Here is a 26,207-nt window from a genome sequence, read left to right on the forward strand (position 1 = left end):
AAGCTCAAATTCTCTCAGCTTGATCTGAGAGAATTGGTCATTTTTTAAATGATTGAATCTATTTGCTTGTTTAATAAACATCTCATTATTTGATATCAGACTATTTTAACACAATTGAGCATGCACGTGTGTATATGTGTACATGAAAGGGCTATATGGACTGAAAGGAAAATAAAAGAATATAAACACTTCTCTATTAAAAGCAACTTCAATCTTGTACATTTCCTTCATATTCAGACTTCTCCCCATAAAGATTATATGTATGTTCACAGTAATATTTCCTTAAAATAAATTGAATATAGTTTCTTTTTAGATGTGTAAATTACACAAAGGTACAAGGCCTATTAAAATAGTACCAACTCACCTGAAAAAATGTTTTATTTCTCCCAAAATAAAAAAAATATTATTATATATACACTTATGTTAAAAACCAGTTGTCAAATGCTACTTGGTAGGAAATTTGCAAATATGAACTTTTCAGGATATAAAATGAAAACTCATGCCATAGGTAAGGATATGTACAGGAAGAAAAAAATATCTTGAATGTGCTCTAGATAACAAAAAAATGAGTATCTTCTTGACCCCGGGCAGAGAGGCAATTCATTAGTCATTACATTTGTCACCACTTTTTGTCGTTACTTTTTTTACTTATTTTTGGAAGTGATTTTTTAATTAATTAATTAATTAATTAATTAATTATGTATATTTTTATTGGAGTTCGATTTGCCAACATAGAGTACAACACCCAGTGCTCATCCCTTCAAGTGCCCTCCTCAGTGCCCATCATCCAGTCACCCCGTCCCCCTGCCCACCTCCCCTACCACTACCTCTTGTTTGTTTCCTAGAGTTAGGAGTCTCATGTTCTGTCACCCTCTCAGATATTTCCCAGTCATTTTCTCTCCTTTCCCCTTTAATCATTTTCACTATTTTTATATTCCCTGTATGAATGAAACCATATAATGTTTGTCATTCTCCGATTGACTTACTTCACTCAGCATAATACCCTCCAGTTTCATCCACGTTAAAGCACATGGTGGGTATTTGTCGTTTCTAATGGCTGAGTAATATTCCATTGTATACATATACCACACATTCTTTATCCATTCATATTTCGATGGACACTGAGGCTCCTTCCACAGTTTGAAAGTGTATTTCTTATGTAAAGCCTTATTTCATTTTTAGGAAATAAAAGGAAAATGTGATCAAAGACACCAAGTAAATTTCACTTGAGCGGTGCTATGCGATCTCAGTATCCTTCCATCAGCCAAAAAGTCCATCAAACATTATCTTCTGTAGAAAAGTAATACAAAACCATTCAATTTGTAAGCCAAAAATTGATCACAATCAATAAAGCAATAAAAGGAACACTATGTCTAAAAAGACCTGAAAAATGTTTCTACCCTAGGGCCCAGTAATTCTAGTCTACTTAGGAATGCATCCTGAGTAACTCATTTCAGCAGAAAGATGTTTATTATAGTTTTACATGAAATTTTAGGGGCACCTGGGTGGCCCAGTGGTTAAGCATCTGGCTTTGGCTCAGGTCCTGATCCCAGGGTTCTGGGATGGAGTTCCACAACTGGCTCCCCACGGGGAGCCTGCTTCTCCCTCTGCCTTTGTCTCTGCCTCTCTCTGTGTGTCTCTTATGAGTGAACAAATAAAATATTTATTAATTTTTAAATTTTGAAGCAGTAATATCTATGAAGATTTAAAGCTATAAAGTATAAATGACTTGTTTTAACTCATTTGAAGAGTATGCTCAAAGTTTTGTTTATTTGTACATATCATTATTGATTTGAAATTTTAATCATAAGGAAGAAAATTAGTGGAAAGAAGAACCAGAGAAGGGCTTTATAGTAGGAACTAGGAAAGATCTAGGGCTCAAGTAGAATACATGACCTGTACAGTCCCCTCATCAAGGCAATACTGAGGCTTGTCTCCTCCTCTCTTTCCCTTTGTCATATCTCTTACCTTTTTCTCCCACCTCAGAGCTTTCCCGAATTGTCTTTTAATGAGATATACAACAGGGAAGATTGAAAGCATGCACACATCTACATTGAGATTTGGCTTGGGTTCTGGACTTCTCTCCAATGACCTTGAGCTTTGAAGAAGAAAAAATAACAGTTTCTTTTTTATTTTCAGTCAACAATTTCTGTCTTTAACAACATTCACACAGAGACTAACAGGAGATTACACATTCCATTGAATCTGAAGCCCCCATACCACTTTCTCCCCTATCTTGGTCCTCTCTGCCACTCTATCTCCTTTATTTTTTCCATAGCTCTGATTACATGCTATATAACTTATTTGTTTATTATTTATTACCCACCACTAGAATATAAAGGCCATGAGGGTGGGAATATTTGTTTTATTTACTGATACATTTCCAGTGCCTAAAATAGTGCCTAGCAAAAATAGACACTAAGATATCTTTATTGAATAAACAAATAATACCTATAATTTGGAACACCTGGGTGGCTCAGTGGTAGAGCATTTGCCTTTGGCTTAGGTCATGATCCCGGGGCCCTGGGTTGGAGACCATCATTGGGCTCCCTGGAGGGATCCTACTTCTCCCTCTGCCTACATCTCTGACTCTCTCTGTGTCACTCATGAATAAATAAATAATGAAACTTAAAAAAAATAAAAAATAATAAATCTATATTTTTATTATGTAAGGAAATGTTAGATATCTCAGGTTTTTTCTTTCACTAAAGAAGCATCACTAATGTCTGTAGCCAATGAAAAACTAACATTGAGATGATCAACAAACTGCCACCTACTAATAATGGGACTAAGCTGGTTATTGATTTTGAGCCAAAATTTGTGACTCTGTTCCATTTTCATTTTGCACTGTTCCCCTGCTGTTCTGGTGGTAAGGGTGGAAGTGTTTTGAAGGGATCTGCTTGGAAGTAACATATTAGATTGGAAATCAGGAAAACAGTGTTCAGATGTTGACTTGTCATTAATCATATAGCCCTCGATAAGCCGACTAAATTTTCCTTGGTGTTTCAATCTGTAATAGGGACAGACAGAATAGCTAGTATATCTGGGATGACACAGACTGTTAAGGATGTAAGAGGGTAGTAATCAAGTGATCAAGAGCTATATTCCACATTTCAAAAACTGAGATTGTTTGCATTCTGTGTTAATATATTTTATGTAAATCATTCTGAATGCTTTTGCATGTAAAATATTGATCCAATAAGGTAATATTACTATTTCATACTAAGCAGATATTCTGGTTGACAACCATATGTAATGAGAATAATTGTTAATAATAAAACTTTATGGAATTCAGCATTTAAGGTAAAAAATAAAATCTAAAAAGGCCCTTCAGCTCCTATTCCCACGATTATAAGCTCCATTTGGTTAAAGGAAGTCCGGTATCTCCATCTAGTTAGAATGGTAGTTCTCAACTCTTATTATTTTTCATTTTTAACTTAAATTCAATTTAACAATATATAGTATAACACCCAGTGCTCATCCTATCAACTGCCCTCCTTAGTGTCTGTCACCCAGTTACCCCATTCCCCCAATGACTTCCCCTTCCACAACCCTTGGTTTGTTTCCCAGTTATGAATCTCTAATGGTTTGTCTCTCTCTCTCTCTCTAATTTTCCCCATTCAGATCCCCTCCCTCCCTTTCTAATCCCTTTCACCATTTCTTAAATTCCACATATGAGTGAAACCATATGATGATTGCCTTCTCCAATTGACTTGTTTCACTCAGCATAATACCCTCCAGTTCCAGACATGTCAAAGAAAATGGTGGATATTCGTCTTTTCTGATGGCTCAGTAATATTCCATTGTATATGTATACCACATTTTCTTTATCCATTCATCTGTCGAAGGATATCATGGCTCCTTTGACAGTTTGGATATTGTGGACATTGCTGCTATGAACATTGGGGTGCAGGTGCCCAACATTTCACTACATTAGTGTCTTTGGGATAAATTCCCATTAGTGCAATTGCAGGGATATAGGGTAGCTCTATTTTTAACTCTTTGAGGAACCTACACACTGTTTTCCAGAGTAGCTATACCAGTTTGCATTTCCACCAAAATTGAAAGAGGGCTCCACTATATCCACATCCTCTTCAACATTTATTGTTTCGTCTTGTTAATTTTCGCCGTTTTCATTGGTGTGAGGTGGTATCTCATTGTGGTTTTGATTTGTATTTCCCTTATGGCAAGTGATGAGGAGCATTTTCTCATGTGCTTGTTGGCCATGTGTATGTCTTCTTTGGTGAAATTTCTGTTCATGTCTCTTGCCCATTTCATGACTGGATTGTTTGTTTCTTTGCTGTTGATTTTTTGATAAGTTCTTTATACATCTTGAATACTAGCCCTTTATCTGATAGGTTATTTGCAAACATCTTCACCCATTCTGTAGGTTGTCTTTTAGGTATGTTGATTGTTTTCTGTTCTGTGCAGAAGCTTTTAATATTGATGAAGTACCAATAGTTCATTTTTACTTTTATTTCCCTTGCCATCATAGATGTGTCTAGCAAGAAGTTGCTCTGGCCAAGTTCAAAAAGATTGTTGCCTGTGTTCTCTAAGATTTTGATGGATGCTTGTCTCACATTTAGATCTTTCAATCATTTTGAGTTTATCTTTGTGTATGGTATAAGAGATTGGTCCAGTTTAATTCTTCTGCATGTGGCTGTCCAGTTTAATTCTTCTGCATGTGGCTGTCAAAGATGAGTTGACCATAGAGTTGAGGGCCCATTTCTGAGTTCTCTATTCTGTTCCACTGATCTATGTGTCTGTTTTTGTGCCAGTACCATACTTTCTTGATGATCACAGCTTTGTAATACAGCTTGAAATGAGGCATTGTGATGCCCTCAGCATTGCTTTCTTTTTCAGTATCACTCCGGCTATTTGGGGTCTTTTCTCTTTCCATACAATTCTTAAGATTATTTGTTCCAACACTGTGAAGAAAGTACATGGTATTTTGATAGGGATTGCATTGAATGTGTAAATTCCCCTGGGTAGCATAGACATGTTCACGGTATGTATTCTTCCAATCCATGAGCATGGAATGTTTTTCAACTCTTTGCATCTTCGTCAATTTCTTTCATAAGTGTTCTGTAGTTTATAAAGTATAGATCCTTTACCTCTTTGATTAGGTTTATTCCTAGGCATCTTATGCTTTTGGGTGCAATTGCGAATGGGATTGATTTATTAAATTATCTTTCTTCAATCTCATTGATAGTATATAGAAACGCCACTGATTTCTGTGCATTGATTTTGTATCCTGCCATGTTGCTGAATTGCTGTATGAGTTCTAGCAATCTTGGGGTGGAGTCTTTTGGGTTTTCTGTATATATACAGTATCATGTCATCTGTGAAGAGGGAGACTGACTTATTCTTTGCCAATTTAAATGCATTTTATATCTTTTTGTTGCCTGATTTCTGAGGTTAGGATTTCTAATATTATATTGAATAACAGTGGTGAAAGTGGACATCCCTGTCGTGTTCTTGATCATAGGGGAAAGACTGAGAGTTTTTTCCCCATTGAAAATGATATTCACTGTGGGGCTTTTCATAAATGCCTTTTATGATATTGAGCAACGTTCTCTCTATCCCTACATGCTGAAGAGTTTTGATCAGGAATGGATGCTGTATTTTGTCAAATAATGTTTCTGCATCTATTGAGAGGATCTCCTAGGGTTCTTTATTTTTTCTCTTATAGATATGATCTATAGTTGATTGTTTTACTAGTATTGAACCATGCTTTCATCCCAGGGATAAATCCCACTTGGTTGTGGTGAATAATCCACTTAATGTACTGTTGGATCCTGTTGGCTAGTATCTTGGTGAGAATTTTTGCATCCATGTTCATTAGGGATATTGGTCTATAATTCTCCTTTTTGGTGGGGTATTTGTCTGGTTTTAGGAGTAATATAATGGTGGCCTCATGAATGAGTTTGGAAATACTCCATTACTCTCTATTCTTTGAAACAGCTTTATTAGAATAGGAATTATTTCTTCTTTAAATGTTTGGTAGAATTCCTCAGGGAAATCATTTGGCCCTCAACTTTTGTGTCTTGGGAGGTTTTTGATGATTGCTTCAGTTTCCTCGCTGGTTATTGGCCTGTTTAAGTTTTCTATTTCTTCTTGTTCCAGTTTTGGTAATTTTTAGGTTTCCAGAAATACATCCATTTCTTCTAGATTGCCTAATTTGCGGGCATATAACTGCTTATAAAACTTTTAAAAACTTGTTTGTATTTCCTTGGTATTGGTCATGATCTCTTCTCTTCCATTCATGATTTTCTTAATTTGGGTCTCTTTTCTTTTTAATAAGGCTGGCTAAAGATTTATCTATCTTATTAATTCTTTCAAAGAACTGGCTCCTGATTTTCTTGATCTATTCTACAGTTCTTCTGGTCTCTGTTTCATTGAGTTCTGCCCTAATTTTTATTATCTCACTTCTTTTGCTTGGTTTAGGTTTTGCTTCCTGATCTTTGTCCAATTCCTTTAGGTGCAAGGTTAGCATGTGTATTTTAGTTTTTTTTCCTCCAAATTTTTTGAGGGGGGCTTGTATTGTGATATTTTTTTCCTCTTAGAACTGTTTTCGCTATATCCCAAAGATTTTAAACAGTTGTATTTTTCGTTTCATTTCTTTTTTTTTAAAGTATCTTTATTATAAGGAAAATACATAGCAAAACAGAGCTGGAAAGTAGTGTGGGTATAAGATCTAGAAAAATTTAATCATGAAACTACCTGCTCAGTTACCAAACATGCTGTTCAAACATGGCTTCCTGCTGTGAGGGAGAGCGATTTAGCCCTTATCCTTCCCACCTTTCCTGATTCAAAAAAATCTGCTCGTAGGGCTGGGCCCAGGGAGCCCATTTTCCAATCTCTTCTCTTCCTGGAGTTTGGGAAAGTTATATAGTTCTCAGGCTTTCAAGATACAGAAGACAATATGGAGAAGGAAAGGATATTCTAGCCCTTTGGTCCAGTGTTATCCCCAGCCCTATCTCTCAGTATTTGTTGATGCCAGAGATAAACCCCATGGAATTAGGGCAACTTAGGCAGCAGTATGCTAAGCAATGAGGCTGTGTTGATGAGGAAGTGAGCAGCATCATCATTGGCGTAGAAGCTGACCAGGAGGTAAGTACAATAGGAGAGATGCTGAGGAATTTGTGGGAAGAGGTAAATTGAAGCCCATAGTCCATCTGTTCCTAGTGTGTCAGAAGCCGAGCCTTTCCTTGGTCAGGGGTCTCAAAAGGTGTCCGTTTCACAAGTTATGGATGACATTGCTCGGGGTCCAGACAATAGGTATGCTGAAGAAGGGGATGCTTAGTAGATCCACATTCAGCTGTCCTACCAAGATGATGTAGGCCAGCCAGATGCTCTGGCTCTTCATCACTCGAGTGTTGGGGTTTACTTCACTGTGTGCCACCCCCACATTCTTTCTGCTGGCTTCAAAAGCCGGTCCAACTTGAGGCACGACGTTCACTCCCACTGTATTTTTATTTTTATTAGTCTCCATGGATCTTTTTAATTCTTCTCTAATTTCCTGGTTGACCCATTCATCTTTTAGTAAGATGCTCTTTAACCTCATGTGTTTGAGTTTCTTCCAAATTTCTTCTTGTGATTGAGTTCCAGTTTCAAAGCACTGTGGTCTGAAAATATGCAGGGGACAATCCCAATCTTTTGGCATCAGTTGAGACCTGATTTGTGACCCAGTATGTGGTCTATTCTGGAGAAAGTTCCATGTGCATGTGAGAAGAATGTGTATTCAGTTGCATTAGGATGGGATTTTCTGTATATATCTGTGAAATCCATTTGGTCCAGCATGTCACTCAAGGACCTTGTTTGTTTGATGTTCTGCTTACAAAATCTGTCATTTGCTGAGACTGCTGCATTAAAGTTTCCTACTATTAATGTATTATTATCTATGTATCTCTTTACTTTGGTTATTTATTGGTTAATATACTTGGGTGCTCCCACATTAGGGGCATAAATACTCACAATTGTTAGGGCCTCTTATTGGACAGACCCTGTATCATAGTGTCCTTCTTCATCTTTTATTACAGTTTTTGGTATAAATTCTTTTTTTTTAGTTTTTGGTATAAATTCTAATTTATCTGATATGAGGATTGCTACCCCAGTTTTCTTCTGAGGCGAATTTGAATGGTAAATGGTTCTCCACTGCTTCATTTTCAGGCTGGAGATGTCCTTAAGTCTAAAATGAGTCTCTTGTTGACAGCATATAGATGGGTCTTGCTTTCTTATCCAGTCCCATACCCTGAGTCTTTTGATGGGATTATTTAGCCCATTCATGTTCAGAGTAACTATTGAAAGATATCAATTTAGAGTTATTGTATTACTTATACAGTCCTTGTTTTGTGGATTGTTTTTTTGTTTCCCTCTTTCTTTTACAGGGTCCCCCTTAATATTTCTTGCAGAGCTGGTTTGGTGATCACATATTCTTTCACTTTCTTCCTATATTGAAAGTTCTTTATCTCTCTTTCTATTCTGAATGACAGCCTTACTGAATAAAATATTCTTGGATGCATTTTTTCTCATTAATACCCTCTATTATTATGACAGCTCCTTCTGGCCTGCTAGGTCTCTGTGTATAGGTTTGTTGTTAATCTGATATTTCTTCCCATATAAGTTAAACATCTCTTGTCTAGAGCTGCTTTAAGAATTTTCTCTATCTTTGAAATTTGCAAGTTTCACTCTTAAATGTCAAGGTGTTGAACAGTTTTTGTTGATTTTGGTGGGTCCTCTCTATTTCTTGGATCTGAATGCCTGTTTCCTTCCCCAGATTAGGAAAGTTCTCAGGTATGATTTATTCAAATATACTTTGTGGTCCTTTCTCTCTACCTTTTCTGGAATGCCAATAGCCCTAATATTATTCCTTATCAAGCTATAATTTATTTCCCTAGACCTTTCCTCATGGGTTCTTTTTTTCCTTATGGGTTCTTAATTGTTTTTCTTTCTTTTTTCCTCAGCTCCCTTCCTTTTCATCAACTTGTCTTCTATGTCACTCAGTCTCTCTTTTACCTCATTAACCCTAGCAGTTAGAGCATCCAAATTAAACTGTATCTCAGTTAAAGAATTTTTAATTCTGACCTTATTAGATCTCAATTTTTCAGTAAGAGAATCTCTAGAGTCCTTTATGCTGTTTTATGGAGCCACCAGGAATTTTTTTTTTCTTTATTTATTTATGATAGTCACACACACAGAGAGAGAGAGAGAGAGGCAGAGACATAGGCAGAGGGAGAAGCAGGCTCCATGCACCGGGAGCCCGACGTGGGATTCGATCCCGGGTCTCCAGGATCGCGCCCTGGGCCAAAGGCAGGCGCCAAACCGCTGCGCCACCCAGGGATCCCGGAGCCACCAGGAATTTTATAATTTTACTTCTGAATTTTATCTCTGACATGGTTTTTAAATCCATGTCCAGCAAGTCTGTGGCAGAGTATTACTTCCGGGCCTTTCTTTTGTGGTGAATTCTTCCTTCTAGTCACTTTTTTCCAGTGCAGAGTGACCTATGAATGAGCAGAGTCAAAAAATATCAACCACAACTAAGTAAAATACACCCTTGATGGAAGCGATTACTTTTCTCTCTTTACATTCCAGGTTGCATTTGCATTCCAGGTAGCATTCCAACTGTTCTCTCTTTACATCTCAGGTTGAATTTGTAGGTGTTCAGTATGTTTTGAAAGTTATCTAAGTAAGTTTGTGGGACCAGATAAATTGAGGACCTCTGTTCTTCCATCATCTACCCTCCTCCCCCAGTTCTCAACTCTTAAACTTCAATAATTTATGAGGATACTTTCAAATATTGATCAACAGATAATAGAAATTATTGTTTCAAGTGGGGATGCACATTTCAAATCTTGTCAAAAGGACCTTGAAGAGAGTGAATCATCTCATAATAAATCAAATAAACTTTGCAGCAAATTAAAAGGGGAAAATTGGGATATCAATCTTGAACCAACAGTCATATTTCCTGGCACATGCAATACAAGCTCTAAATGAAGGTAAGATTATTTCAGGGTTTTTTTTTTTTGCTGTTGTTGTGGTTAATAATTTAATCTCAATGCTTAGCAGAATGCTGCTTCAAGTAGGCACTCAACAAATATTTGTTTAATGCATAAATATGCAAGAGAGTGTATTATTAAGAAAGAGTTGTAGTCAGGTAGAGAGAGATAATGGGCTCACATGCAACAATTTAAATAGTATTAAAGTGGATATTTTTATAGATCATGAGTAGCATTCAGCATTAGAGTAGTTATTTGCAATTATTGTGGTCTTGAATACCTTTATTTAGAATATTTTATTTGAAACATGTGCTCAGAATTTCTCATTTTCTGATGTGAAGGTGATCTGGCTGTGACATTTGTCACCCCATTGTCAGGTTTGATTCAGTTGATCTGTCTGGCTAGGCAGGTGTCTCCTTCCTTCCTCACTACTCCAGATGCATCCCTCAAGAAGCTGCATGCTAGGTCAAAAAGGACAACCTTCCCCAAGAGAGGAGGACTGATCTTTGGTCCTGATTATGGGGGTAGCTGTGTTCCCTTGCTATAACTTTCAAACAAGCTCTCAAGGTTCATTTTTAGGAGCATGTAGGGTAGTTAAGGTTACAAGCCTCCAGACACATCCAAAAGAGATGCTGCATATGGAAGTCTACCTTTCCTTAAAACAACAACAACAACAAAAATCTCATTTTCAAAATTGTGCTATAAACACATGTACAAACACCATTGGGAATCACAGAATCAGAATAACTTGTCATTCAAAAAAGGAATTTTGTAAAGCTTATGAGAGAACATTAATAAATATTCTAATTGCATGTAAGACCCATAGCAACTAAATGGTGGCTATATTTTGAGAAGATAATAGAAGATCAGTGACAGAGTTTGTTAGATATTTATTTTGATTGTTCAAATGAAGACATTTTTAAAAGGCAAATGAATTAAAGGATTAGAGAGGGAACACATGTGCACTGTCCTTTTTGTTTTTCCTTATAAATACTACACATGGAACTCCCAAGCTTCAGTAGATAAACATGTGGATCCAATCTATTTCTCCAAATTCTTTCTGCCATTTTCCTCATATTCCTGATACCTATGTCTACTGAAAGATGTGATGGACCCTATTTATTGCTTACCCAAAATTATCCCCTTCTTCTTGCTTACCTGTTATCACCATAGAAGCTAGGAAGTCCAGGTACATACTTTCCAAGACTTTCTTGTAGGTTGTAGTGGTCTCCTGGCCTAGACTGGGCCAATTATAAATGAGAAAAATACTTATATGGTGTGCCTGAGATTTTCTATTGTAATAAAAACTCTATTTCATTCCTGCTTTATATATTGTTATATAATGGCATGATGCTTTAAAGTGCAGGAGCCATCTTGCAAACATGAGAGGACATATTAACAATATAAAAGATAACTAAAGAGAAAGGCCTTAGGAGTCTGGGCTTCAATAACATTTTTAAGCCACTAGCTTTTTTTAAGATCTTAAATTTATTTATTCATGAGAGACACACAGAGAGAGGCAGAGACAAAGGCAGAAGAAGAATCAGGCTCCCTGCAGGGATCTTGATATGGGATTCAATTCCAGGACCCCAAGATCATGACCCAAGCCAAAGGTAGACGCCCAACTACTGAGCCCTGCAGGCACCCCTAAGCCACTAGCTTAACTATGAAAAGATTTTCGGATATCTTGTTAAAAAAACAATAATGTCTCTATGTTTTCTGCTGCTATTAATAATCTGTTACTTTTTTTCAGAAAGTAATAATAACTGATCCAACCTTCTGTGACAGTTTATGACTTTGTGTTTTTTTCCAGTGTCTTTTCCCTCATCTAAAATAGTCTGCCCACCATTTCCTTACTTTCTTCATCAAGAAGCAGATCAACTATTATTTGCTTTGTAAAAACTTTATCATTCAGAGTTAATTGCTTGCTAGTTAGAGTTGATTAAAATGTAATTATTGAGAACCTTTTTTTTGAGAACCTATTTTATGACAGATATTGTACTAAAAGCTAATGATTTAATTGTTTAAAAATGACTCTCTGGAGCCTACAGTCTATTTCATATATAATTAATTATATACCAACATCCATTTCTCCATTTTTCCTTACTTGCAAAACCCCAATATTATTTTATTGTCCATACTTCCTCCATATAACTTGAAAGAAGTAAACCTTATCTAGAGATCTAAGTATAAAGTATTGTTGTCCTAAGCCTTCATTCAATTCTTCTTGTTAGTGATTGATTTAAGGGGTGCATATCATTCAGTTCTAGCCAATTATATCTGAGAGAAGGATTCTAGGAAAGGTTTCTTCACTCTTCCATAGGAGTCACTAGAAAATCTCCTAGAAATACTCATATCTGGTTGCAATGTTTGGAACCAATACAACACCATCTTATAACTATGAAGAGAGACACGAAAGGCAAAGCCAAACAACTAAAGTAGCACAATTTAGAGATAGAAATTGGGATTTTGATGACCTTTGTGATATGTTGAATATGCCACTATTGAAACTTCCTCTAGTTCTAAACATTCCACTATGTAACATAATGAATGCCTTAGTTCCATAGGCCTATTTGAGTTAAAGCTTTCTAATACTTGCAGCTGAAGCATTACAAGTAACAGAGACTAACAGAAAATGCAAGAACAATGGGGCACCAAGGCGGCTCAGTTGACTGACTCTTGATTTCAGCTCTGTCATGACCTAGGGGTCTTGGGATGGAGTCCCACTTTGAGCCCCTTGTGGAGCCCAGAGTCATGCTCTGAGTTCAGTGGGTAGTTGGCTTGTCCCTCTGCCCCTCCCTCTGCCTGTGCTCTCTCTTGCTCTCAGAAAACAAAAAAAATATTCAAAAACTAAAAAAAAATACAGGAAGAAGTTGTAAATGATGAAGAAGCTGAAGAAAAAGTCATCTTTATTTATTAATTAAAAACTGTTGGTCTCAGAATAACTAGATTGCTCATTCAAGAGCATATGAATAGACCACAAAAATGATCCTTACTAATTATTTGTAGGTCAAAGATCTCATTACTGCCCAGTTGTCTTCATTGCATGTGATTTTTGCAGTAGGAATGGCAAGTTTGATTCAGTATAATCATCCAAGTTCCTTTGTGATAGTCTGAAAGATAGCTGTCCAATATTAGGGATACTGTTTGTTATCATGACATATAAGATGACTAATTATGTGGGAAAAGAGTCATAAACCTTGATTTGACTTGCATTGAGCTTTGAGTTTTCTACAGATGTTGTATTCCATTTAATATTTTGGGAATGGTGAATATATGTCTAAAGACTCATATCATGTTTTTGTGTTTATGGCTTTTCCATCCCCATTTTCTCTCTGTGCCTTTTAAGCTTTTCCAGACCTCTTGCAACTGGCATTAGCTTTAAGAATCCGTCTCTTAATTTTAGCTTAGGTCATGATCTCAGTGTTCTGAGATTGAGCCCTATGTTTGGCTCTGTGCTCAGTGGGAAGTCTGCTTGAAGTTATCTCTATCCCTTTTCCTCTGTCCCCCCTCCCTGCTCTCTCTCTCAAATAATAAATAAATATGTATTTTAAAAATTGGGCTGCACAGCTAAACCACCACAGTTTTAATTTAGAAGCTTACATTCATTAATACATTTTCACAATATATCAATTTTTATGACAGATTAGATTTTTTATCCTCAGCATTTTCATTTTTAGTTAATTCAAAAGTCAAGGCTGCTGACTATAAATTGGCTTAATCTACTTGGTGATTCATACTATCTGAAATTTCTGCTACCTTATTTTTTAACATTGTATTTATTTAATTGTCAGAGAGAGAGAGAGAGAGAGAGCAAGCAAAGGGAATAGCAGGCAAAGGGAGAGGGAGAAGCAGCCTCCCTGAAGAGCGGGGAGCCTGACATAGGGCTTGACTCCAGGACCCTGAGATCAGGATCTGAGGCAAAGGCAGATGCTTAACCAACTGAACCATCCAAGCACTCCTCTTAGTTACTTTAGTGCTGTTAGGTCAAGCATTTAAAGGCCACTTGAATATTTCCAAATTCATAAACCTTACACTTGATTTGAAAATTTAGGTGGATTAAAGGAAACACTTGAAAGAAAGAAAAAAATATCCAACATACTAAAACAGAGGAGGTCAAGGCAATGATCAACAAATAGGCTGTCTATAAAAAAACAACAACAACAACAACATAAGGAACAAGCTCTTTGACATTGGTCTTGACAATCTTTGTTTCTGGATATGACATCAAAAACACAAGAAACAAAATGAGAAATAAACAAGTGAGATTACATCCAACTGAAAAGATTCTGTAGAACAAAAGAAACGATCAACAAAATGAAGAAGCAATGTATGTAATGGGAGAAAATATTTGTAAATAATATATATATATATATATATATATCCAAAATATAGAAGGAATTCTTATACAACTCAGTAGTAAAATAATAATGGGAATAATAATAACTCAATTAATAAAATGGACAGAGGACCTGAGTAGACATTTTTCCAAAAGAGACAGACAAATGACTAACAGATACAAGAAAAGATGCTCAACATCTCTAATCATCAGGGAAATGCAAATAAAAACCACAGTAAGATATCACCTCACACCTGTTATTATCAAAAAGATTAGATATAACAAGTGTTGGTGAGGATGTGAAGGAAAGGGAACCTTGTGCAATGTTAGTGAGAATGTAAATTGTTATAGTCAGTACAGGAAACAATGTGCAGGGTTTTCAAAAAATCAAAGATAGAACTATGCATGATCCAACAGTCTCACTTCTGATATTTCAGAAGAAATGAAATCGCTATCTCAAAGAGATATCTGCCCCTTCATGTTCATTGCAGCATTATTCACAAGACATGAAAACAACCCAAGTGCTGTCCATTGATGGATGAAAGGTTAAGGAAGAGGTGATACACACACACACACACACACACACACACACACACACACACTGGAATATTATACAGCCATAGAAAAAAGAAAATCCTGTCATTTGCAGTAACACTAAGGGAACTTGAGGGCATTATTCTATGTGAAATGTCAGAACAACGACAAAAAAATACTGTATAATCTCACTTTTATGTGAAATTCTAAAAAGCCAAATTCATATTAACAGAGAATGAGATAGTGGTTGTTAGAAGCTTTAAACTTATACAATGTTACATGTCAATTATATCTCAAAAATAAATATACATATTTTATATTCTCATAAACTGGAAAAATACAAAAATAAGCTGTCTAATGGAAACTAAAATATATCTTTTAATTCTTTTATGAAAGCTAATAAAAATTGAGTATAACATGTAACTCTTAATCTCAGGGTCATGAGTTTGAACCCCACATTGGGAGTAGAGATTACTTAAATTAAAAAAAAAAGTTAACAAAAGTTTTTGTTTTTGTTTTTGTTTTTGTTTGTTTGTTTGTTTAGATTTTGACACTCAGGTCAACTAGAAATAAGTACGAATCTTCCACATTTTTTTCTCCAAGTTGAATGATTATATTCAATTAATTAAAGGCTATGTGAGTGAGGACATGTATCATATTCCCTATTATCTTTCTCATACCCATATAGATTAGAATTTAAACTTTTTTTCAAGCAATGTGTCAATAATAAATAAGTGAATCTATCAATCAAACACTAAATAATCAGTAAGTGGCTTCTATGTGTCTATTCGAATGTGAGAAATATAGGAGAAGTGCAATACACTCCTGAGGCATGTTATCATTGGATGTTTTGGTGAGTTTATAGGTGTTTATTTTCAAATAGATTTGTGATGTATTTCTTTTTCAATTGATACACTATTCTTTATAGGAAATTCAGAAATATAAAACATTAACAAGAACTTGTTATGTAGAAGCCATATTTTCAACTTGGTATACAGAGTACAAGTTGCGGCTTCCACCCCTACATTACTCTATACAAATTCAAAGAAAAACATATTTTTTCTTTTAAAATTTTATTTATTCATGAGAGACACACAGAGAGGAGCAGAGACATAGGCAGAGGGAGAGGCAGGCTCCCTGTAGGGAGCCTGATATGGGACTCAATCCCAGGAACCTGGGATCATGCCCTGAGCCAAAGGCAGATGCTCAACCACTGAGCCACTCAGGCACCCCAAAAATATTCTAAATATTAATGAAGGTATAACCATATTCAAATATAGGAAAGAGAAATCACAAAATAAAATAAAACAAAACAAAATAGGATTTAATCAAAGAGAGAATGCAGAGCTTCAAAGCCTAAGATGCATCCGGGATCTAGTGGGAGAATACTGGATTTTTAAAAAGATAGAATCAACACCACATGAGCTCATTGCCTAGAGATTGTTGAGACTAAGAATAGAAACATATTGACGGACAAATAATTGGGGATTAGTAAGAACAGAACAGGAGAGAACAAAAAGGCTGGCTTACACCTGGGGATTCTTTCTCTAATTGCTTTATGATTCAGAAAGTTATGACAAAGCTTTCTGTTTTCAGGAGGGAGAAATGCTTGAAGATGAGAAAGCACAGGGACTTAGGTAGTTGTCTATACTAAGAAACAAATACATATATTTTCCCAGAAGATCAATTGTGGTGGAATTATGCTACTTGCAGTATGCTCCACTCATTTATCACTCTCCTGGTAACTATCTCACTTGTGCCCTCAAAGCAGGCTTTATAATCAGATTCAGCTGATTGTCTTGGAGTAAATCTCAATTACAAGGATGAGTTAACAGTACCAAAGTACATGTCATTTGAGACACATAAACACCACAAAAGATAGACAATACACATATGGGAAACCAGAGATAATATAGCAGACAGATCAAAACTTATAAGTATAATTATATAAACATAAGAACAATAGGGAAGGTACAATATTCCTGACACAAGAAAAAATAGCGTTAAATATTAAAATTGACACATGTAATTATATATTTTTTTAATAAAAAGATGAAATCCAATCTATTGCCATTCAATAGATGGGTTGATTAGTGTAATGGACCCATAAGAACAGAGAATTAGTAACTGGACAATTTGGCTAAGCAATTCTCAAATAATGCAGAACAAAAGTGATGGAAGGTAGTTTTAAAAAGTTTAGTTAATAAACACATAGATAGCAAAAAGGCCAGCATCCACCCAATAGTAGTTCTAAAAAGAAAAATACTTAATTTAATCTAATATAGAGAAACTTGTACCCAACAAAGAATAGACATTCTTTTGAATGCACATGGAACATTATTAAAAATAGATAATAAGGAAGTCTCAAAATTTTTAAGGAATAAAAATGATAAAGACCATGCTGTCTCATAAAAATAAAAATGCAATAAAACTAGAAATCAGCAAAATTCTCTCAATTTTAGAACACAGGTTTGTAATGTTCTACCACTAAAAATTGATTAAATAAAACATAGTACAATAAAATTTATGGTATATTTACAATGGAATGACAAAGTACTATAGGGGGATGCTTGTAAGAATTTTGAAGGAACGACAAATAACATACACTTTAAGGGAAGGATTAGCAGCATTCATAAATAGCTTAAATATTGGTTATAATAGAAGAATAAGCCAAATATAACTAAAGTCTGAGAGCCAGATGTTTTGAAAAAAAAAAAAAGTTTGGGTCTTTCTTTTAGTGAAGCCAGAAGAAGGAAGCTTGTAAGAAGGAAACTAGATTTTAACAGAAAATGCAGAATCTAATGTATACTTATGATACCTTGGCAGAGGTGATAGTTGTTGGTATGTGAATTAGTTACACCTCTGAGATGAAGAATGTAAAGAAGAGAAAAATAATAAAGACTGAACCTTTGGGAATCTCCATATTTTGGTGATGGTAGGAGAAAGAGGTCTTTAGTTCTAAAACAAAAGGAAAACCCAAGGTACCAAATATCATTAAATCCAAAATATGAGAGAATATTAAGGAGTGGGAAATAATTAACAATGACAGATTCAGTAGAGAAGTTAGTAAGAAATGAAATAAAGGAAAAGCAATTGGATGAGTAAAACAGTCATGGAAACTGCCAGGTAAGTTCAATGGTTTAAGAACAAAATGAATTCAGCAAGTTCTGGAAATGTTAAATGGTAAAATTTATTTATTGTAGTAACTTTTTTTCATGATAGACCCTATTGTAGAAGGTGAGATGTTGGATAAGTAAGTCAATAATTATTATCCATTAATAATACTCTCTACTTTTTCCTATCTTGTGTTTTAAGCCTTGATCTCAGAGTATGTAGAACTCATAAAACTTAAAGAGCATTTATTCTATAATTTTTAAAATTTTTTATTGGAGTTCAATTTGCCAACATAGAGCATAACACCCAGTGCTCATCCCGCCAAGTAGCCCCTCAGTGCCCATCACCCAGTCACTGCAATCCCCCGCCCACCACCCCTTCCGCCACCCCTAGTTCATTTCCCAGAGTTAGGAGTCTTTCATGTTCTGTCTCCCTTTCTGATATTTCCCACTCATTTTTTTCTTCTTTCCTCTTTATTCCCTTTCACTATTCTTTATATTCCCCAAATGAATGAGACTATATAATGTTTTTCCTTCTCCGATTGACTTATTTCATGAAATGAGCACCATCCAGTTCCATCCACGTCGAAGCAAATGGTGGGTATTTGTCGTTTCTAATGACTGAGTAATATTCCATTGTATACTGTTGGATCCCATTGGCTAGTATCTTGTTGAGAATGTTTGCATCTGTTTTCATCAGGGATATTGGTCTATAATTCTTTTTGGTGGGGTCTTTCTCTGATTTTGGAATTAAGGTGATGCTGGCCTCATAGAACGAGTTTGGAAGTATTCCATCTCTTTCTATCTTTCCGAACAGCTTTAGTAGAATAGGTATGGTTTCTTCTTTAAACGTTTGATAGAATTCCCCTGGGAAGCCATCTGGCCCTGCAATTTTGTGTCTTGGGAGATTTTTGATTACTGCTTCAATTTCCTCCCTGGTAATTGGCCTGTTCAGGTTTTCTATTTCTTCCAGTTCCAGTTTTGGTAGTTTGTGGTTTTCCAAAAATGTGTCCATGTCTTCTAGATTACCTAATTTATTGGCGTATAGGTGCTCTTAATAAGCTTTTAAAATCATATGTCTTTCCTTGGTATTGGTGGTGATCTCTCCTTTCTCATTCATGATTTTATTAATTTGAGTCTTCTCTCTCTTCTTTTTAATAAGGCTGGCTACGGGTTTATTTATCTTATTAATTCTTCAAAGAACTAACTCCTGGTTTTGGTGATTTGTTCCACAGTTCTTCTGGTCTCTATTTCGTTGAGTTCTGCTCGAATCTTTATTAATGCTCTTCTTCTGCTGCGTGTAGGATCTATTTGCTGTTTTTTTCTCCAGCTCCTTTAGGTGCAATTTTAGCTTTTGAATTTGAGTTCTTTCCAGTTTTTGGATGGATGCTTGTATTGCGATGCATTCCCCCTCAGGACTGCTTTTGCTGTATCCCAAAGATTTTGAACGGTTGTATCTTCATTCTCATTCGTTTCCATGAATCTTTTTAATTCTTCCCTAATTTCCTGGTTGACCCTTTCATCTTTTAGCAGGATGGTCCTTAACCCCCCATGTTTGAAATCCTTCCAAACTTCTTTTTGTGATTTAGTTCTAGTTTCAAAGCATTATGGTCTGAAAATATGCAGGGGACAGTCCCAATCTTTTGGTATTGGTTAAGACCTGGTTTGTGATCCAGTATGTGGTCTATTCTGGAGAAAGTTCCATGTGCACTTGAGAAGAATGTGTATTCAGTTGCGTTTGGATGTAAAGTTCTATAAATATCTGTGAAATCCATCTGCTCCAGTGTATCATTAAATGCTCTTGTTTCTTTGGAGATGTTGTGCTTAGAAGAGCTGTCGATTGTGGAAAGCACTATATTCAAGTCACTAAGTCTAAGTGTATTATTCTCTGAGTGTGTCTTAACTTTGGTTATTAATTGATATATTTGGCAGCTCCCACATTTGGGGCATGTATATTTATGATTGTTAGGTCTTCTTGTTGGATAGATCCTTGAAGTATGATATAGTGTCCCTCTTCATCTCTTACTATAGTCTTCGGGATAAACTTTAGTTTATCTGATATAAGAATGGCTACCCCTGCTTTCTTTTGAGGATCATTTGAATGGTAAATGGTTCTCCAATTTTTTTTTTCAGGCTGTAGGTGTCTTTATGTCTAAAATGAGTCTCTTGTAGACTCAAATAGATGGGTCTTGCTTTTTTATCCAGTCTGAAACCCTGCACCGTTTAATGGCGTCATTAAGTCCATTCACGTTCAGAACAACTACTGAAACATATGAATCTATTGTTGTCGTAATACCTATTCAGTCCCTGGATGGATTATTTCTTTGGGCTTCCGCTTTCTATAAACAGACCCTGTTCAAATTTCTTGCAAAGCTGGTTTGGTGGTCACATATTCTTTCAGTTTCTGCCAATCTTGGAAACTCTTTATCTCTCCTTCTAGTCTGTATGAAAGCCTTGCTGGATAGAGTATTCTTGGCTGCATGTTCTTCTCATTTAGGACCCTGAATATATTCTGCCAGCCATTTCTGGCCTTCCAGGTCTCTGTGCAGAGGTCTGCTGATAATCTAATATTCCTCCCCATATAAGTTAAGAATCTCTTGTCTCTCACTGCCTTAAGGATTTTCTCTTTACTTTTGGATTGCAATTTCCACTCTTAAATGTAGGTGTTTAATACTTTTTATTGATTTTGCTGGATCCTATCTATCTCCAGCATCTGTATGCGTGTTTCCCTCCCCAAATTAGGGAAGTTCTCAGCTATGATTTGTTCAAATATGCTTTCTTGCCCTCTTTCCCTCTCAGCGTTCTCTGGAACCCCAATTTTAGCTAGATGTTTCCTGACATTTATTTCCCTTAACCTTTCCTAATGGTCTTTTAATTGTTTTTTCTCTTTTTTCCTCAGCTTCCTTCCTTGCCATCACCTTGTCTTCTATGTCACTCATTCTTTCTTCTACCTCATTAACCCTGGTCGTTAGGACCTCCAGTTTGGATTGCATCTCATTTCATTGATTTCTTTTTGACCTGATTGGATCTACATTCTGAAGTCATGAAGTCTCTTGAATCCTGTTTCCTTTTTTTCCAGAGCCATCAGTAGCTTTATAATTGTGCTTCTGAATTGGTTTTCTGACATCAAATTGCAATCCACGTTCTGTAACTCTGTGGCAGAGAGTACTGTTTCTAATTCTTTGTTTTGTGGTGAGTTCTTTCTAGTCATTTCGCTCACTGCAGAGTGGTGTATGAGCTGGCTGAATCAAGAATATCAACAACGACCTAAGTAAATGTCATACTAGATGATTCTGCTGAGGTCAGAGACCAGAAATTGAAAACAAAGATCAGAATGAAATAAAACAAAAGGACCATTAAAGTGAAAAACAAATTTTAAAACAAAGTAGTAAAAAATAAAAGGCCAAGAATACCAAAGAAGAAAAAAATGAGTGAAAAAGAAGAGAAAAAAGCAAAAGTAAAAAGAAAAAAGAGAAAAGAAAAAAGAAAAGAAAAAAGTGGAGGACTGGGAGATGGTGGTGGTGACGAAGTTGTAGTGGAGGGAGAATGTAGTGTACTTCAGGGGTCCTAGAGTGTGATCCTCTTGGTTATGACTATATTGAGTTCTGTATGTTAGAAGATGGTCAGTCCCAAATTTATTTAAACCAGAAATACTTGTAGAAAACTCCAACATTGACCACCAAAACATAAATGAGATAAGAAAGGGGGGAAGAATGGAAATAAGGAATCTCACAGAATGAACCAGCACAGTATATCACTTGGTTCTGGGTGCATGCTGGTCATGTTTTAGAAGGTATTGACTTCTGCCATTGTAGAACAAAATGAGGCAGAGAAAACAAAAAACACAAAACAAAACAAAACAAAACATATCTTGTATATCTCCCAAAATTAAGTTGAGTATGTTGAAAGGAATCTAGAAGTGGAAAATATATCTAAGACATGTAATTGTTGATATATGAAAGTCAAAAATAAAGAAACTGAAAAATGAATAGGTGGTAAAATATTGTAGTTAAGGTGGGAAAAGAGAAAAAAATTGGAAATTTACAGTCTGGTATAAAAATAAGTTATACTGGAAAAAGGAAGAAAAAAATAGGAGGGTTACCCTCTAGTTTTATATACTATAAATCCCTCTGACTTCCCTTGGAGCTTTCCAGAACTGCTTGGTCAAGAACTTTCTCGCCCCCTGTTCTTCCAGCTGGTGTTATGAAGGAGGGGCCTGCTGTGCTGATTCTCAGTTGTGTAAACCTGGGGAGCTGCCCCACCCCCTGCAGGGTGCCGGGCTCAGCGGCAGCTGTTTACCCTATGAGGCCTCTGTTCCCTGGCCACCCCTCCCCTCCCAGGCACAGGGTGAAATAAGGAGGAACAACAACAATGGAGGCAGTCAGATTTCCAGCCCTGGAGTCAGCTCCCTGCTAGCAACTCAGGCAGTCTCTTAGTCCGCACTGGCCTACATGCTCCTGGCGGGGAGGGGGCGCTGGTGCACTGATCTGCACAGCTTGCAGGGCACAGGGTGTCTGGTGGCAGGAGAGTCCTCACTGTCCTGTGCCCTCCCCGGCTCCACCTGTGCCAGGGGGAGTGCAGGATCATGGACTGTGTCCACTAGGGCACCCCAGGATCCAGGGCCCTTTGCTGCTGGAATCGCTTGCTCCTGGGGCTCATGGCTCCTGCAGGGAAGGGGCTGCAGACCCCTCTGTCTGGAGCCACCCGCCTAACCGACCAGCTTCTCCAAGATGACCCACTGGGTGCTCGCTCCAGCCCTTTGAGATCGGTCCACAGTTTGTAGCGTGCTTCCTCCCCGCCCCCCTCCACAGGGGGCACACTTCCTCTATTAGTGACTGGGGAGCCTGGAGGCTTCACTGCCCCTCCTGCGATTCTGTCCAATTTCCTTGCTAAACACCTTTCAGTCCAGGAAGAATCCGGTGCAGATTTTTTAAAGTTCCTTCTCTGAGCTTTCCTGTGTCAGAGGCTTTGCTGTGGGCCTTAGCCGGCTCCTCATGGGGACCCTCTCCGACTTGATTCTTTTTTATTTTTTTCCCCTTCCTATCTTGTTAAAAGTGAAAACCTTTCACTCTGTAGCATTCCAGCTGTTCTCTCTTTAAATCTCCAGTAAATTCGTCGGTTTTCAGGATGGTTTGAAAGTTATCTAGGTAAGTTGGTGGGGCCAGGTGAGTTGAGGACCCATACTCCTCTGCCATCTTGCACCACCTCCGCTCATAATATTTTTATTTAATTTTAGTGATTTTTCTCTTATTTGACAACTCTTTGTGGACAGGGTTCAAAACTAACTTAATATTCAAGAAATCTAATGTAGTATATTGTGTCATATAGGTATTCAGTATACTTTTTTCTTACAAAGTACATGACAGTGGGTCAAAATTATCAGCAGTGGCTAATAGTGAAAGACATCACTCATTCATGCATAATATTTTTTCAAATAGCTAGGTTGTTAGGGCATTTATTATATTATATTGCTTATACCTAATTACTTGATAAATAAGAGTACTAGGTGTTTCTTTTGGCCTAAGGGTACCACGACAAAATTACTGATGTACTAAGATGACATGAACTGAGAAAAGTTTGGGAAACTATTATTCTGATCTCTAAAGACTCAGAAAGCATGAAGAATTTTTCTCCAAGTGCAACTAGGTACTTGTTATGGCTTTATTAAAGTGAAACACAGGGTGCTGGATGGTAAGTCTAGGTTCAACAACAGACACAGTACATTGAGATGGAGAAATTTGTTACTCATAGGTCCTGGAGGAAGTACATGGCACAGTCCAAGGGGCAAGGAGATCAATGCACAGTACAAACAGAGGGAAAGGCAAAACCAGGGGGACATGTTTTTATTATAATCTACAGGTGGAGTGCTTTGGGGTTTGGGGGCTAGGGCTGGATTGGTCAATTCACACCAAACAGTGGGGCTTTATTAAGCCCCATAATGGTATTATCTAGGGGTCACATAAGGCATAAAAACATTGGGAGGCAGAAGATATTTGATCACAAGGGCTGTTGGTGAAGTCATATCAGGAACTCACATTTTCTTGTGACTCTAGGCTGCTATCTAGAGCATGTACTTGTATGATGGGGCTAGTATCAGTTTAAAGTCCTTAAATCCTGTGAACTGCTTGGCCTAACACAATGGATAATGAGGCAGCAATACTATGGAATAGTTTAACTGGACTCTCAACAGGCCTCATGTTTTGATGACATGCTAATAGTCTTCTCTCTATACTATGCTCCCTCTTTTGTCCATACCTGATGACATCTTGCTTTTATTCTATTGTCCATCATTCACTGAAATGTCAGGTGTCTTCTTTTGCAGTTTTCATTTGTGTATTAGAGGCTGATACAGATATAAATATTCCATAAATTATGCATAGATGAGAAATAGGTGCACTGTATGTGCATGTGTACTGTTTTGCTTAGTGTCTTAAAATTACCTAGAATAAGAAACAGAATAAGTTTCCACTGAAAAGTAGATTCTTGGCTCTTTATCAAACTGCTATCAGGTTCAGCCTACTTTCCTCCACTCCAGCCTCTACCATGTCCATCAGGGTGACCCATAGTCTTATCAAGTGTCCACTTCCAACCGCCAGGCATTCAGCAGCCACTTGTACATGAGTGTGCCTTGTGCCTGCATCAGCTACTTGGCCTCTTCTAGCTAGGCAGTAGCAGCAGCTTGAAGGATGGCCTGGGCACCAGCAAGAATATGGCCAGAGGCTTCAGTGGGGCCAGTGGAATGGGAGACATCAAAGCTGCCTTAGTGAACCAGAGCTTGCTGAACCCCCTTAAGCTGGAGGTGGATCCCAGAAATCAGGCTGTGTGCACTTAGGAGAAGGACCAGATCAAGACCCTCAACCAGTTTTGCCTTCTTCATCGACAAGGTGTGGCACCTGGAGCATCAGAACAAAATTCTGGAAACCGAAAAAGCCTCCTGCAGCAGCAGGAAACAGTTTGGAGCAAACATGGAGCTGCACTGGGTACTAGCTCCAACCATCAGTGTGTTTGGATTGGCTAGAAATAAAACTTTTGGCTAGCCATGCCAGGGAAAAATTCTGCCTACCAGTGCATCCACAGCAGTAGAGATGTGTTATTGTAGGTAGATGGGCTAAGGGCTGGCCCTTTCCACCAGCACAAACACAGTGGATGGAGGAGGTCCTCTTATTCATGTTGCCAGAGGTAGGCTCTGTTAACTGATGCACCCATAACAGTAATGCCTCATCTTTGCAGATAACTGGACAAAAGTCTAGTGTCACCACCAGAATGCCCATAGCAGTCATTGCCTGGTCACGACAGGAGAGTGCATGAAGCCCACACAGAAAGCAAGTCTGGAGTGCCTGGTGCTTGTGACCACAGGGGAATATGCTAGTGGACAGCACAGGATGCCCTTCTATATAAAGTCACTACTTTTAAGATAAGGAGTTGTAGCTGACCTACCTAATATGCACTAAGAAATCCAGAGAGTCAGACAATAAATGAAAAAGAATATGATCCAAATGAGAGAAGACACACACTGACCTCTCTCCCATAGAAACTAAACAAAATGAAGATCTCCAATATACCTGATAGAGTTCAAAGTAATGGTCCTAAAAATACTCACTGGATTTGAGAGAAAAGTGGATTATCTCATTGAAACCTTCAGAAAGAGAAAGAAAATATAAAAACAGAACCAAAGCAGAAGTATACAATAATTGACATTTGAGGGATCCCTGGGTGGCGCAGCGGTTTGGCGCCTGCCTTTGGCCCAGGGCGCGGTCCTGGAGACCCGGGATCAAATCCCACGTCAGGCTCCCGGTGCATGGAGCCTGCTTCTCCCTCTGCCTGTGTCTCTGCCTCTCTCTCTCTCTCACTGTGTGCCTATCATAAATAAATAAAAGTTTTAAAAAAAATAATTGACATTTGAATATATACTAGAGGAAATCAACAGCAGATTAGAGGATGCAGAATAAATCAGTGATCTGGAAGATAGGATAGAGGAAAATAACAAAAGTGAACAATAAAAAAATTTAAGATTTTAGAAAATGAGGATTCAAAAAAAAAGTCAATTGTAATAACATTCACATTATAGTGGTCACAGAAAAAGAATGATAAAAGGAGACAGGGGAATTATTTGAAGAAATTATAGCTGAAAACTTCTATAACATGGGGAAAGAAATAGATGTCCAATTCAGGAATCACAGAGAGACCCAAACAAGATAAGCCCAAGAAGGTCTACATGAAAAC

At 37.2% G+C, this 26,207-nt stretch overlaps 1 pseudogene; it reads right to left on the bottom strand.

The window, feature by feature from the left end:
* Positions 1 to 6,886: 6,886 nt before the first annotated feature.
* LOC144308873 (uncharacterized) lies at positions 6,887 to 25,264 on the bottom strand (annotated as a pseudogene).
* Positions 25,265 to 26,207: the final 943 nt, after the last annotated feature.

The sequence above is a fragment of the Canis aureus genome, chromosome X, assembly GCF_053574225.1.
Source record: "Canis aureus isolate CA01 chromosome X, VMU_Caureus_v.1.0, whole genome shotgun sequence".
NCBI classification, from domain to species: Eukaryota; Metazoa; Chordata; class Mammalia; order Carnivora; family Canidae; genus Canis; species Canis aureus.